Here is a 15717-nt window from a genome sequence, read left to right on the forward strand (position 1 = left end):
TTCGGTTTAAAAGAACTTCCACGGAGTGTGGAACTTGTACTGTCAAGGAATGTCCTAATACTATGGAATCACTTTGTCTGATAGCTAGTGCTGTGGCTGCAACTGACTTGAGGCACGCAGGCAGAGCCTGGGCTACTGGATCTAATGTGCTCGAAAAATAAGCACAGGGCTTGTATTGACCTGCTTGATCTTGTGTAAGAACAGATAATGCTGTACCATCACGTTCTGTGACAAAAAGTGTAAAAGGCTTACTGTAGTTCGGTGTAGCTAGAACAGGAGCTTAATAATAATAATACAGAAGCTTATTAAGCGCTAACAGCTACCTCTGGGGAGGTGTCCCGGCGCTCGCGAGTCCTACAACAAGGGTGAGTAAGTAGACAGGAGGGAGAAGGATTATTGCATAAAAAGCCAGGTTTTTAGGAGTTTCCTAAAGCTGGCTTCTGACGTGGCGGATTGGATGGCAGGGGGCAGAGTATTCCAAAGTTTCGCCGTGCCGGCTGAGAAGGACCTGCCTCCAAGTCTAGCTTTCCTCACGCGTGGTACAATTAGCTTGAGCAGGGAGTTTGAGCGCAGCTCTCGTTTTTGGTGGTAGCGGGGGAGTCGGAGTTTTAGATACTTGGGGCATGATCCTTTTAGCGCTCTGAAAGCCAGGGTAAGCACTTTGAACTTAATTCTGCTTGCCACTGGCAGCCAGTGCAGCTCGTGCAGATGCGGAGAGATGTGCTGCCTAAAAGGGACCCGTTTTATCAATCTCGCAGCCGCGTTCTGCACGATCTGTAAGCGTTGCACCGCATATTTAGGTAGACCAAGATAGAGGCCATTAGAATAATCAAGTCGAGATGTGATTGTTGCGTGAACCACCGTTTTTCGACACTCGACTGGTAGCAGAGGCAGAATTTTCCGCAAATTTTTGAGTTTATGCAGGCAGCCAGCGGTAAGCTGTTGTATGTGCGGCAGGAACGACAAGTTCTCATCCCATTTTACTCCTAGATTTTTAGCTTGGGTGCTGGGAGATGGGGCAGGGCCCATTTCCGTTGGCCACCATAGATCCGGAGGGGGATGTTTGAGATTTCCGAAGAATAACACCTCCGTTTTGCTCGCGTTCAATTTGAGCTTGTTGGTGTTCATCCATTTGGCCACGTCTTGAAGACAGCCCCTGATTTTGCTGAAGGCTGCCTCGGACGTGTCTGTATATGGGAAGACTAATTGAGTGTCGTCCGCATAGGATATTGCCTTGACCCCCCATTTGGCAATCAAGGTGAAAAGCGGGGCCAAATAGACATTGAACAGCAGGGGGCTGAGTGCCGACCCCTGTGGGACGCCACACCAGAGATTTTTTGGTCTAGAGAAGAAGGGGCCCAAGGCCACTTTCTGGGAGCGATTAGTGAGATAGGAGAGTAGCCAGTTAAGTGCTTTGTCTCCAAGGCCTATGTCCTTAAGACGGGTCAGTAGTCTGCTGTGATCTACAGTATCGAAAGCAGCTGATAGATCCAGGAGCACCAGCATAGCTGATGCCCCTGAATCTAGGGACCACCTGATAGACTCTGCAACCTCAATGAGGGCCGTCTCGGTACTGAAGCCGGCCCTAAAGCCTGACTGAGTTTCATGTAAGGCGCCGCTATCTTCAATAAAGTTTTTTAGCTGCCTCTGAATCATTTTTTCAAGCATTTTGCCGGGGGCTGCAAGAAGAGAGATGGGTCGGAGATTGTTCAGATCATCCGATGCGCCTTGGGTTTTTTTTTTCAGCGGGAGAAGCGTGGCCTGTTTCCAGCAGTCCGGAAACGTGCCCGTAGCAATGGACATGTTCCATATGTGTAAGAGGGGAGCTGCGATTGCTTCAGACATTAATTTCCACAGTTTAGGTGGACAGGGATCATCCGGGGCTCCCGATTTACATTTTTGTATTTCTTTTACTGCCTCAGCGAGGGTAATAAGCTGAAATTGATTTAAGGGGGTAGTGGGACATTCAGAAATTCTTAGCTCGTCCATTAATGTCGGCTCGGGGTCCGTAAAAGTATCATAGACTTTTAGAATTTTGGTGTCAAAAAAGTCTGAGATGGATTCGCAGAGTCTTACCGAAGGGATAATATCCGTCTCGATAGCTTTGGGATTGAAGAAGGATTGAACAATCTTGAAAACTTCTTTACTCGATTGATCTGCCTGTAAAATGGAGGCCTCAAAGAAGTTTTTCTTGGCTTTTTTGATAGATAAATGTAGAGCATGAAGAGCTTTTTTATAGTTGGATTTGGCTGAATCGCAATAATTTGCTCGCCACCGGCGTTCCAGTATTTTACATTTACTTTTTTCGGCCCTGAGTTCAGGGGTGAACCACGGTGCAGAGGGCGATTCTCTGCGTGATGTAACAGTGCTGGCCGGCGCTAAGGAGTCCACTATTTTGCTTATCCACACGTTCATAGATGCAGCATCGGAGTTTGCATCCGAGGTAAGGGGTAGGGGATTTGTCCGAAGTGCTGGACACAATATGTCAGCTGTTAAGTTGTCCCATTTTCTCCGAACATAGGATCGTTTTCCTGTGATCTGAGATTGGGGGGGGATTGGGATTGTCATGGTGATTAAGTAGTGGTCCGTCCAGAGCAGTGGTAGCGGAGAGAAGGCTGTTGTGTTCAATATGTTGGAAAAGAAAAGATCCAGCGTATGCCCCGCTCGATGCGTGGGGCCTGTAATAGCTTGAGTTAGATTGGCCGAGTGCATGGTAGAGATAAGATGAGAGGCCTGTGGGCAGTCAGGATTGTCGGCATGAAGATTAAAATCGCCGGCTACGATAAAGTAAGAGTGGTCTAGCTTGACATAAGGCTTTCTTTAACTCATTGAAACTAAGTGTATGCTCAGATGTCCAAGGGAGGACAGTTGATACGGCTGCCTCCTGTGTCGTTAACTGTATCAGTGGCTTGGCTAGAAATGCATACTGAGGAATCCATTGTCTGCAATAAGAAGTAAGGCCGATAAAAGCACGTACCTCCTTCTGGGTCTTGGGCTGAGGAAGACTCGCTATTAACTGGATACGGTCTGGTGTCAACTGCCTACCCCACTTGGACAGTAAGTGGCCTAAGTAGATCACTTGCTGGACACAGAATTGAAGCTTCGAAGGGGACACCTTGTGCCCCATCTCGGCAAGGAAATACAGAACTATAAGTGATGCCCGCTCGCAAGCACGTTCAGAACGGGCTGTGATCAGTAGATCATCGACATACTGGAGCAGGGCAGTGTCAGTTGGCATGTGAATATTGTCTAGTTGTCTCTTAAGTGCTTGACTGTAAATACTAGGACTTTCTGTGAAACCTTGAGGAGCTCGTGTGAATTTATAGCTCCTTCCATTTAAACAAAAACCGAAAAGGTACTGGCTGTCTGGATGAATGGGGACACTGAAAAACGCGTTCTTGAGGTCTATGACTGTAAAAAATGAGGCTTCGGAATCAATGGCTGTCAATAGGGAAGAAATATCTGGGACGACTGGGTACTGGGGAATAATACATTTATTGAGTTCTCGAAGGTCAATCACTAATCGATATACTGGGGGTGCATTTGGATCAGTACGTTTCATGACTGGAATGATCGGAGAATTACATACATTGGAGTCAGTTTCTACAACTACTCCTTGAGCCATGAGCTCGTCAATAATTTTGGATAAGGCTGCTACAGCCTCAGGTGGTAATCTGTACTGTCTGATTCGTGGTAACACTACACCTGGCTTGAGAGTCACACGATGGGGTGTGATTTGCATGAAACCAACATCAGTTGGACCTTGTGCCCATAGATGCTGCGGAACATTCAATAATCTTGGATCAAAATCACGTAATACATAGTGACCCTTAAAGTCACGTAAAAACAAACGTATTCCCTCTGGGGAACAGCAAATAACTGCACCTAATTCTTTCAGTGTCTTAATGCCTAACAAATTTTCTGGACATGACTTCGTAAGCAATAGATCAGTAGTTCGGGACAATGGACCTACTTCTAGAGTAACTGGTTTAGATATCTCGTTAACAATTGGCTTTCCTGAAAATCCAAGGGAAACATTTCTAGAGCCTGAGAGCGGAGCCCCTGGAACCTCGTCGTGACTAATGGTAGTCCTACTTGCCCCTGTATCAATCAGAAACTTTCTGTCTTTCCCTAGTACTTGACTATGAACATAGGGACCCTCTTGATCTACAGGAATCTCGATGAGAGGCAAGCCTACCTCCCTCTCTAGGCTGTTTCATGAGTACTGTTGATACTCTGGATACTCTGTCTGAGCATACTGGTACATCTGCTGTGTAACATGCTGTGTTGCAGCGATAGGCTGCGGTGCTGGAACTGTCTGTTGTGCATTCTGTGGCTGAGAAGTCTGTGAAACTTGTTCTTGTCTAGGCGGACGTGGTCTTTCTTTAGTTTTACTAGTGGCTATATTGTGTTTCAGAACTGCACACTCGTTTATGAAATGACCTGGCTGTTTACAATAATTGCATGTCCCTTTAACGGGAGCTGCAGGATGACTGGCTTGATTCGGACCCCTCTTCTGACTGTCTTGAGGAACAGATTGTGCAACTAGTACTTTCATTTTCGTGTCTTTCATACGTTTTCTCTCATGTTCTTGCTCTTCTCTGATTCTATTCTGGTGATACTGGAGCATCTGTAACATCTGGGACGGGGTACTAGCTTGCCATGTACTTTCGACTTTCAAAACTCGATTTTTAACTTGTGGACTTGAATTCTCGACTAATTTAGTAACAAAAAGATGAGGGTATGACTCGCTACTCGTCTTCAATCCACTGTTTATTATGAAACATTTTTCAAATCTAGAATAAAAATCACTAGTGTCTTCGTCTTGTTTCTGTTTACAGGCTGAGATTGCATCCCAGTCTTCCTTTTTAGTGGCTAACAATCTGGGCAAAACTTGTATTAACAGTTCTGGTAATTCTTTACATTTCTCTCCAAGACCGGTACCTGGTACTCGTATCTTATCTTCAGCTTCTAGAACTGCCCAATCGATCTTTTTCTCTCCCACCTCCCATTCTTTTTCCTTGAGTTTTTCGTATATGCCCGCAGGCAACAGGACTTTTAACATTTTAATAATATCTGGATACGTATATTCTCCCATACGGAGCATGTCCTTTAATTCTCGGTGGAACCCTGCTGGATCTTTGTCATGACAAGGAATTAATTTCTTCATCTCTAAGAGTTCCATCTTTGTAATCGGGGTGTAAACAAATACTCGTTGCATTTCACCATCTGCTGTCCTGACTGGGTGTACTTCTCGTAACGGATTCTGTCTATCTATGTAAAACGGTTTACTTTCTGGAGGTGAGACATGAACAAAATACGGGTTCAGGAACGTTCTATATTTATGGCGCTGTTCTAGAATGACACTAATTAAATCGGTACCTAAACCTTTCCATCTATACTGGAGTAACTCGTTCAGGACATCATGTAACGGACCTGGATCAGAATGTTGACCCTCATACAATGTGATGAGGTGCTGAATCATATACATACCCACCAGTCGTTGCTCGGCTGGGGGCAATTTCAGAAACATTTGTGCCACTATTTCGTCTGGAAAAGTGGTAGAATCAGTAGTCCATCGGACTGCTGATCGGGCTAGTTCTTGTTCATGCATAGTACTTAATTCACTATAACCGATTCGTGATTTCAGAATTTGATCGGTAGCTTGAAATACTTGTTCTAGAGAACCTTGTTCTGGTGCTGGATGATGAAAGATTTTCTTGTGTTCTAGGCGTAAATGGCGGTCTGGAAATCTAGATTTACCTACATACGCTATTCTGGCGGGATTCTCGTCCTCTACCTCTTCCGTAGGGAGTCATTCTCTTTCTCGCTTACTTGTGCTGTTTTTACGTTGCTCGTGTAACCTTATTATTTCCTTACGAATTTTCTTGTACATACTCTCTATACTACTGATAGTTCTGTGCTTACCCTCGGCTATATTATCACTCCACCTTGTCAGGGTTCTCATTTCGGCCGGATCTTTGGTCGGATAATCTTGTTCCCTTATTAAACAATTAATCAGAAACTTTAATATCATGAGCTGGATCTCAGCTTTCCTTTGAGACATGGCTTCGCCAATACTTTCTGGATCATCCCCTGTACGGATGAAACGATATATTCTGTCTAGATCCTTTTTCATATCCGGTAGGGTGTCCAAATACCCGGTCACCCGTCTTACACGTATGGAATATATTACTGTACTATCATCGCCTGTGACTGGATCATAGCGGCATTCAGTAAGAGCTCGTCGGATGTCTACAACGGACTTATATTTGGGCGTACGCTGTAACGCACGTTCATGTAACTCGACTAACATTACACGCTGGTGTGGTGGCGGGGTACCAGGAGGACCTCCTCCTGCGGCCCCTAAACTAGAATCGTCGACTGATACTCTTCGTGCTGGCAGAGTGGCTGATGTGGCGGGAAGTTGTACTATGGGCTGGACCGGGGGTACCGTAGCAGGTACTGCAAAAGGTGCCCCGGTGTCTGGAGGAGCAGGAATTGCATTATTTACAGGAACTGGCAGGACAGGATTTGCATATTCCGGGACTGTGTCGTCCAAATAGGACGAGACAAAAATATCAGCTGCGGTCGTTTTGTGACGTAACTTGGTCGGAACTAATGGTGGCGGAAAATTACTGGATGCCTCCGGGGTCGCTTTTGGCAAGCCCTCGGCAAGAAGAGGATACATACCCTTAATGAGGGCATTCCTCTGTCTGTCTGACTGTTCGGTTTTAACTCGCTCACCTATCTCGATTAATTCCCTTTCTTGCGCTCTTTCTAAGGATTCTCTACTTAATTCTGACTTTCTGATTTCTTTTTCGGTTCTTCTATGAGATTCTTTGCGCCATAACTCGATGGCATCTTTCTGTGACTGTCTGGCTTTCTTTTCCCATAATGCTTCTTCTACTCGCATGATGCACTCGGCATCCCACGTACCTGATGCGGGCCATCTATACTTTTCTTCTAACTCTTTGGTGTACTCTACCCATAAATCTAGATACAATATGGCACTTATGCCATGCTTCTGATACATAAAATGACCTGGACTGTCCCTAGGCGGGACAGGAACTGCTTCTTCTAACAGACCTTTTCTAGTTCTTAACTGACGTAGTTTGGAAAGCAACGGCATGACTGAACTGTAATCTAGACACAATACAATACACAATGAACACGATAATTACACCACTTTCATACCACGACATTAAAATACATGAATGACATTTAAAATAACAGTTCTCACAAAATACTACCTGGAATACTGGAAACAGAATACATTAATTTTCTCGAGAACAGAACTGACTAGAACAGAGACTAGATGCACTGCTGAAACAGTACGAAACTTACCGGTCTCATAAAGAGACACGTCAGGACCCGCATCCACCGGAGTGGACACTTCGTGTTGGGTCTGTGTACCACCAAACCCACGGACCAGAGTCAATTAGATTGACCCTGTCTAGATACTACCCCAGCAACGGTACTCACCGGGCAGCAAGAACGGAAGGCCTCGGACTGGACTGGACTGCTTCGACGCCGGACGGACACACTTCGGACCTCTGTTACGGGTGGACCTCCGGATACCTCGGACCTTGGACTCTCGGCTTGGGCTCTGGTAGGGACTCGCCGCGTTCCTCCACCGCCTCGTCTGGATGCTGGACCGCAACCTCCGTCTCCTCCGTGGGCCTGAGGGATACTTGAAGCAGAAATATCTGCACGTGCACGGTATGGTTCCGTCACGGCTGCAGAGGATCAGGGGGCATACGTGGCTTCACCGGCGCGTGGGGAAAGGGCAAGTCCCTGTTCGGGCGCCATTATGTGGTATATAAATAAATAATACCGGTTCTATTTTTGACTGGACATAGTAATAACAGATAGCTCAATAAATAAGAGTCAAGATTCGAGGTAGTAGGAGTTTGCAGGTTTAATACAGCACAAGGACAGGAACAGGACAACTTGCACAGGAATAGGATGGCAGCGCTGCCGGGGGCAGGATCGGTATCGGCGTAACATTTAATAACAGTGCACAAGTATATATACTAAAACAATTGCATTACAATACATACAATAGGCGGAGCAGTGGGTGTGGTCAATAGCAGTCGCGAAAGATAAGGGTGAAAGTGGGTGTAACAGGAGGCGTATCCATAGACATGTGATGTAAACGTAACAGAATATGTCACAAATGGGGCGGAAACATGGAGGGGGCTACCTAAGGAGCCGGGACCTCTAACCTAGTGGTGCGCGTAAACTGACAATGACGTGTTACTAGGAGAAACTGGGGGCTATGACTTCTGCGCTAGGAGCAGAGACTGAAGTCTGGAGAGTCAGGGCGACATGTACCTAAACACTATCTAGTATCTAATGTTTAGAGAACATGTTGATATAAACTAAAAGGTATCGGGGTAAAGGCTAACAGACTCTAAGACTGGTGCATGCATTATTCTACATGTAGTACGTGTTGAAGAATATTAAATGACCATTAATACAGTATTTCTCTTACATGGAGACGTAAAGGCTAGACGATGACTGAAACTATTGATGCGATTCAGTAGCTAAGGAATGCAGAGAAGGAGAGCCGGACTGATAACTAGAATCATAACATACTTTTGGCAGACTAGCAGGCAGAGCCAGGCCGAGCCGGGCACTGTGAGACAGGAAGTAAGTGAAGGGTCAGGAATACAGGTGGGGGCTGTATCGCTCCTCAGCGAGGGCTCAGGAGACAGGAGCTGAATCTGGTGTCCGGGCCCTTTTGAGGCCTAGAAACGGGGACTTTTCAATGAAATAACGTGCACACTGAGAAACGTGGCAACGTAACTTTACATAGGCCTGATACTCGTAGCTTTCACGAGAACTGGAAACTGGCATACTAGAGATGGACACAACTGTAATTGCGTCTTTAATCAAACATGGGGAATACATATGCATATTAATCATGCACACATAACATAAGATGGGGGACACGTAGGGACACAGAACATGGCAAAATTTACTTTTCCACAACGCGATCAGGTAAGCAGCATTTAAGTTGTAAATGTCTTTTCACTTTGTAAGTTTACGTATTTTCCCGTTTTAGCTCTTACTGTATTTTTTCTGTTTCCTTTGTATATTCGGCGGTGTCATGTGAGCTGTTGCAATCAGGTAAGGAGCATTTTGATTACAAATGTGCTTTCACTTTGTAAGTTTACCTGTCGGGCGAACTGTTATGTTATTTTTGTGGGGGGGGGGTACATTTCTTTAAATCGGTATTTTAAATTGCTTTTTTGGCCGAAAGTGCTCTTGATGTTACGTCTGGGTGTGGCGCGCTTCTCCGGTAAGCTGTTCCACGACGCGATCAGGTAAGCAGCATTTCATTTTCTTTACAAATGTGCTTTTAGTTTGTAAGTTTACCTGTTGGGCGGCCTGTTATGTTATTTTTGTGGGGGGGGTGACATTTCTTTGAATCTGTATTTTAAATTGCTTTTTTTACGAAAGTGCTCTTGATGTTACGTTCTGGGTGGGGCGCGTTCTCCGGTAAGCTGTTCCACGACGCGATCAGGTAAGCAGCATTTCATTTTCTTTACAAATGTGCTTTTAGTTTGTAAGTTTACCTGTCGGGCGGCCTGTTATGTTATTTTTGTGGGGGGGTGACATTTCTTTGAATCTGTATTTTAAATTGCTTTTTTGACGAAAGTGCTCTTGATGTTACGTTCTGGGTGGGGCACGTTCTCCGGTAAGCTGTTCCACGACGCGATCAGGTAAGCAGCATTTCATTTTCTTTACAAATGTGCTTTTAGTTTGTAAGTTTACCTGTTGGGCGGCCTGTTATGTTATTTTTGTGGGGGGGTGACATTTCTTTGAATCTGTATTTTAAATTGCTTTTTTGACGAAAGTGCTCTTGATGTTACGTTCTGGGTGGGGCGCGTTCTCCGGTAAGCTGTTCCACGACGCGATCAGGTAAGCAGCATTTCATTTTCTTTACAAATGTGCTTTTAGTTTGTAAGTTTACCTGTCGGGCGGCCTGTTATGTTATTTTTGTGGGGGGGGGGGTGACATTTCTTTGAATCGGTTTTTTAAATTGCTTTTTTGACGAAAGTGCTCTTGAGGTTACGTTCTGGGTGGGGCGCGTTCTCCGGTAAGCTTCCACGACGCGATCAGGTAAGCAGCATATTAGTTGTGTAAATGTCTTTTCACTTTGTAAGTTTACGTATTTTCCCGTTTTAGCTCTTACTGTATTTTTTCTGTTTCCTTTGTAGGTTCGGCGGTGTCATGTGAGCTGTTGCAATCAGGTAAGGAGCATTTTGATTACAAATGTGCTTTCACTTTGTAAGTTTACCTGTCGGGCGGCCTGTTATGTTAGTTTTGTGGGGGGGGGTACATTTCTTTGAATCGGTTTTTTAAATTGCTTTTTTGACGAAAGTGCTCTTGATGTTACGTTCTGGGTGGGGCGCGTTCTCCGGTAAGCTGTTCCACGACGCGATCAGGTAAGCAGCATTTCATTTTCTTTACAAATGTGCTTTTAGTTTGTAAGTTTACCTGTTGGGCGGCCTGTTATGTTATTTTTGTGGGGGGGTGACATTTCTTTGAATCGGTTTTTTAAATTGCTTTTTTGACGAAAGTGCTCTTGATGTTACGTTCTGGGTGTGGCGCGCTTCTCCGGTAAGCTGTTCCACGACGCGATCAGGTAAGCAGCATTTCATTTTCTTTACAAATGTGCTTTTAGTTTGTAAGTTTACCTGTCGGGCGGCCTGTTATGTTATTTTTGTGGGGGGGGGGGTGACATTTCTTTGAATCGTTTTTTTAAATTGCTTTTTTGACGAAAGTGCTCTTGATGTTACGTTCTGGGTGGGGCGCGTTCTCCGGTAAGCTGTTCCACGACGCGATCAGGTAAGCAGCATTTTAGTTGTAAATGTCTTTTCACTTTGTAAGTTTACGTATTTTCCCGTTTTAGCTCTTACTGTATTTTTCCTGTTTCCTTTGTAGGTTCGGCGGTGTCATGTGAGCTGTTGCAATCAGGTAAGGAGCATTTTGATTACAAATGTGCTTTCACTTTGTAAGTTTACCTGTCGGGCGGCCTGTTATGTTATTTTTGTGGGGGGGTGACATTTCTTTGAATCGGTATTTTAAATAGCTTTTTTGACGAAAGTGCTCTTGATGTTACGTCTGGGTGTGGCGCGCTTCTCCGGTAAGCTGTTCCACGACGCGATCAGGTAAGCAGCATTTCATTTTCTTTACAAATGTGCTTTTAGTTTGTAAGTTTACCTGTCGGGCGGCCTGTTATGTTATTTTTGTGGGGGGGGGGGTGACATTTCTTTAAATCGGTTTTTTAAATTGCTTTTTTGACGAAAGTGCTCTTGATGTTACGTTCTGGGTGGGGCGCGTTCTCCGGTAAGCTGTTCCACGACGCGATCAGGTAAGCAGCATTTTGGTTTATAACTGTGTTTTGCCTTTGTAAGTTCACCTGTCGTGTGAGATGTTATGCGGCTTTTAGTTTTGCTCGTGGTGCAAGGACCGGCAGGTAAGCCATTTTGTCTTTTTGGGGTGTTTCCAAAATGCTTGGTTTAGGCCGTTTGCACGTGAACTATTTCTTCCTTTTCGCCTTAAATATTTTGTCTGTTTCATTTTTATGTTTGCCCATGTTAGGCGCTTTGGCAGAGGTGCAAGGCCCGGCACAGGTAAGCCATTTTGTTTTTGGGTTGGACGCTTTGGCCGTAGTGCCAGGAATTGCATCGAAGTCATCTTGACGTTTTTAGGTGTTTAGGAAACGTTTGCTTTAGGCATTGTAAAAGTTAAGTAGTTGCTCCTTTTCGCTCTTAATGTCTCTTTCCTGTGTTTGCCTGTTACTTGTGCGCTCCGTTGACCCGCTTTGTACGTTTGGTTTTCACTTTCTATGTTTATCTATTTCTAGGTTTGCCCGTTTCATGTGAGCTACTGTTTCTTTTTGGCGCTTTGCCCGTGGTGCAAGTGTCCTCAGGTAAGGCATTGTGTATTCTGTTTTTCGTTTAAAAACTGTAGGGATGAAGATGCACCTCTTTTCAGGATCGTGTCTCATGGTAACTATGGATGCTGTGTAAAGTCGGGTAAACAATGTTGGTAGATTTCATACTTTAGTGTACATTTATGTTTATTTAATACAAATTGCGCATGTTGTGTACTTTCTGTGTAGCAAAAATGTTACATTATGTAAACTCGTGTTTTTGTTGTAAATTTCTACAATTCCACTCAGCAGCACGTTCTTTTTTTTTCCCTTTTTTTGCAGACCATAAGGGACATGGCTGCAAATTGTCGGACACCATGCTTTGTTATTCAAGATAGGCTGATGTCGCACATCGCTGCTAACTATTCTAACAAGCTACAACATCCACAGTCCTTTCATTCTTACAGGCAGCCTCCTATCTGCAATTTACATACGGCGAGACAGCAACATCCTCCGCAACATCACACCTACATGCTGTTCTTTAGTACAAAGAGTTGACCGCTTTTGTTATTTAATTAAGTAACTGTTAGTTTTTCTTTTTACAGTATTTAAAGGAGTAAGGCAACCGTCGGAATCATTTCTTGGAGCGAGCCCAGCAGGTATACTTCGAGCCAGCGGACTAAAGCTTTTCTGGGAAAACAGTAAGTAACTTAGTCTTCCTTTAAAAACAACGCCTCTTGCAATAGCGTGTTTGTATTATTTTCGGATTTTGTTTTACCCTTCTCTTTGCCCTTTCAATACCATTGTGTTAATATGTTGGTTCTTAGCGTACACTTCACTAAAAATTAATTAATTTTTAGAAACGTTACTTACGAGCACAAAGTTCTATGCATTTATGTCCGCTTTTGTTTTACCGTCTCTTTGCACATTTTGCTTTTACAGACCATTGTGTTAATATATTTTTTCGTAGCGCAGACTTCACTGATAATTAATTATTTTTAGCAGGGCTACTTACGTGCACAAAGTTCTAGGCATTTATGTCCGCTTTTGTTTTACCGTCTCTTTGCACATTTTGCTTTTACAGACCATTGTGTTAATATATTTTTTCGTAGCGCAGACTTCACTGATAATTAATTATTTTTAGCAGGGCTACTTACGTGCACAAAGTTCTAGGCATTTATGTCCGCTTTTGTTTTACCGTCTCTTTGCACATGTTGCTTTTCCAGACCATTGTGTTAATATATTTTTTCGTAGCGCAGACTTCACTGAGAATTATTTTTAGCAGGGCTACTTACGTGCACAAAGTTCTAGGCATTTATGTCCACTTTTGCTTTTCCTTCGCTTTGCTTATGTTTCATTTACAGATCATTGTGTTAAGATGTTGTTTCTTAGCGTATACTTCACTAAGAATTAGTTGATAATGTGTTGTTTCTTAGCGTAGACTTCACTAAGAATTATTTATTTTTTGCAACGTTACTTACGACCACAAAGTTCTATGCATTTATGTCCGCTTTTGTTTTACCGTCTCTTTGCACATGTTGCTCTTATAGACCATTGTGTTAATATATTGTATTTTATTTTTAGCAGCGCTACTAACGTGAACAAAGTTATATGCATTTCTGTTGCATTTGTTTTACTTTGTTTGCTGATGTTTGATTTACAGGCCGTTGTGTTTATGTTGTTTCTTCGCTCAGACTTGACTCAAAATAATTTGTTTTTACTAGCGCTACTTACGTGTAGTGATATAGTACCAATTTATTGCATGTAAGCTTTAGAGAGGCTTCAACATTACACGCACGTCACTACAAAATTAGATACATTGCGCGCAAAATGTAGTTATACATTTGTTTTGAACTTTGCGTGTTTTACCTTCAACATTTACATGCATGAGCACTTTTCGATATCTTTACACACACTAACTAACGTGAAGCAGGGAATTAGCACAGTGACATCTAGTAAAATCTAAGAGTAGCACAGGAATGTGGCTCCCGCACACTTTCACGATCTCATAGTAACTATTAGTTGCATGTGATATCATATGTTGTTTCTTAGCGTATACTTCACTAAGAATTATTTGATAATGTATTGTTTCTTAGCGTAGGCTTCACTAAGAATTATTTATTTTTTGCAACGTTACTTACGAGCACAAAGTTCTATGCATTTATGTCCGCTTTTGTTTTACCGTCTCTTTGCACATGTTGCTTTTATAGACCATTGCGTTAATATATTGTATTTGATTTTTAGCAGCGCTACTAACGTGAACAAAGTTATATGCATTTATGTCGCATTTGTTTTACTTTGTTTGCTCATGTTTGATTTACAGGCCGTTGTGTTTATGTTTCTGAGCTCAGACTTGACTCAAAATTAATTTGTTTTTACTAGCGCTACTTACGTGTAGTTATATAGTACCAATTTATTGCATGTAAGCTTTAGAGAGGCTTCAACATTACACGCACGTCACTACAAATTTAGATACATTGCGCGCAAAATGTAAGACATTTGTTTTGAACTTTACGTGTTTTACCTTCACCATTTACATGCATGTGCACTTTTCGAGATCTATACACACACACATGCTAACTAACGTGAAGCAGGGAATTAGCACAGTGACATCTAGTAAAATCTAAGAGTGGCACAGGAATGTGGCTCCCGCACACTTTCACGAACTTATAGTAACTATTAGTTGCATGTGATATAATACAAACTTGGACGCTCCTCACAAGTAAACTCTATGCGCTACTTATGTGCACAGAGTTCTATCCATTTATCTCGACTTCTCCTTTCACTTCTCTTTCATCAGCTTTTCTTTACAGGCCATTGGCTTAATATGATGTTGTTTTGCTTGCGCTTGTTATCTTTTACTAACACTATCATTTATTTACACAGGAGCAAAAAAACGTTAAACCATTTGAGACAGCTGCACCATCACCTACACATCTTAAAACTTTGTTCAGTGAACACGGTACGTTTATAATAACAAATGTTTGTTTACTTTACGCATTCTTCTTTGTATTACTTGCTGTCTGTCCTAGGCATTCTTTACTGCATAATTGCACAAAAACTTTCACTCGTGATGCTAACTTCAAGTATTGTTTGTGAGTGAGGTCTGCACTAGTAAGGTCGCATTTAGAAGGAGAGATAACCAGCCTAAAGGTAAGGAAAACATGTAACAGACACTTTGTTCTACATTTCTCACACTCTTGCCTTCACTCTCCATCTACCTCCACATTTTATCTTCACTCTCTATCCTGCACTCTATCTTTCCTTTTCACACTCTTGCTCCTGCCTGCTCTCCTTTTTTCCTGTCATCCCTATCCCTTCTGCTTTTTTTCACTCTATTCCTTCTGCCCTCCTTCTTTCTCTCTTCTGCCATCCCTCTCTTCTGCCTTCTTACTTCCTCCTGCCCTCCCTTTCCAGCTCTCTTCTGTTTTTTTCCTCCATCTCTCTTGTTCTCTCCTTTCTGTTTCAATCTGTCTTCTTTTTGTCTTACCTTTCAATCTCTCTTCCTTTTGACCTCCTTCTATATCTCTCACACTCCTGGCTTCACTCTACATCTACCTCCCCTTTTTCTCCTCACTTTCTATCCTTCACTCTTTATCTTTTCTTTTCACGCTCTTGGCCTCCTTCCTGCACTCCTTTCTTCATATCCCCTCCCTTTCAATCTCTCTTCCTTTTGACCTCCCTTTATATTTCTCTCACTCCTGGCTTCACTCTACACCTACCTCCATATTTTCTACTCACTTCCATCCTACACTCTTTCTACCTCATCCCTCTGTCTCTCCTATCTTCACTCTCTCTCAGGCTCTCCTCTCTCCTTTAGCCTTTCT

The sequence above is a fragment of the Lissotriton helveticus genome, chromosome 7, assembly GCF_964261635.1.
Source record: "Lissotriton helveticus chromosome 7, aLisHel1.1, whole genome shotgun sequence".
NCBI classification, from domain to species: Eukaryota; Metazoa; Chordata; class Amphibia; order Caudata; family Salamandridae; genus Lissotriton; species Lissotriton helveticus.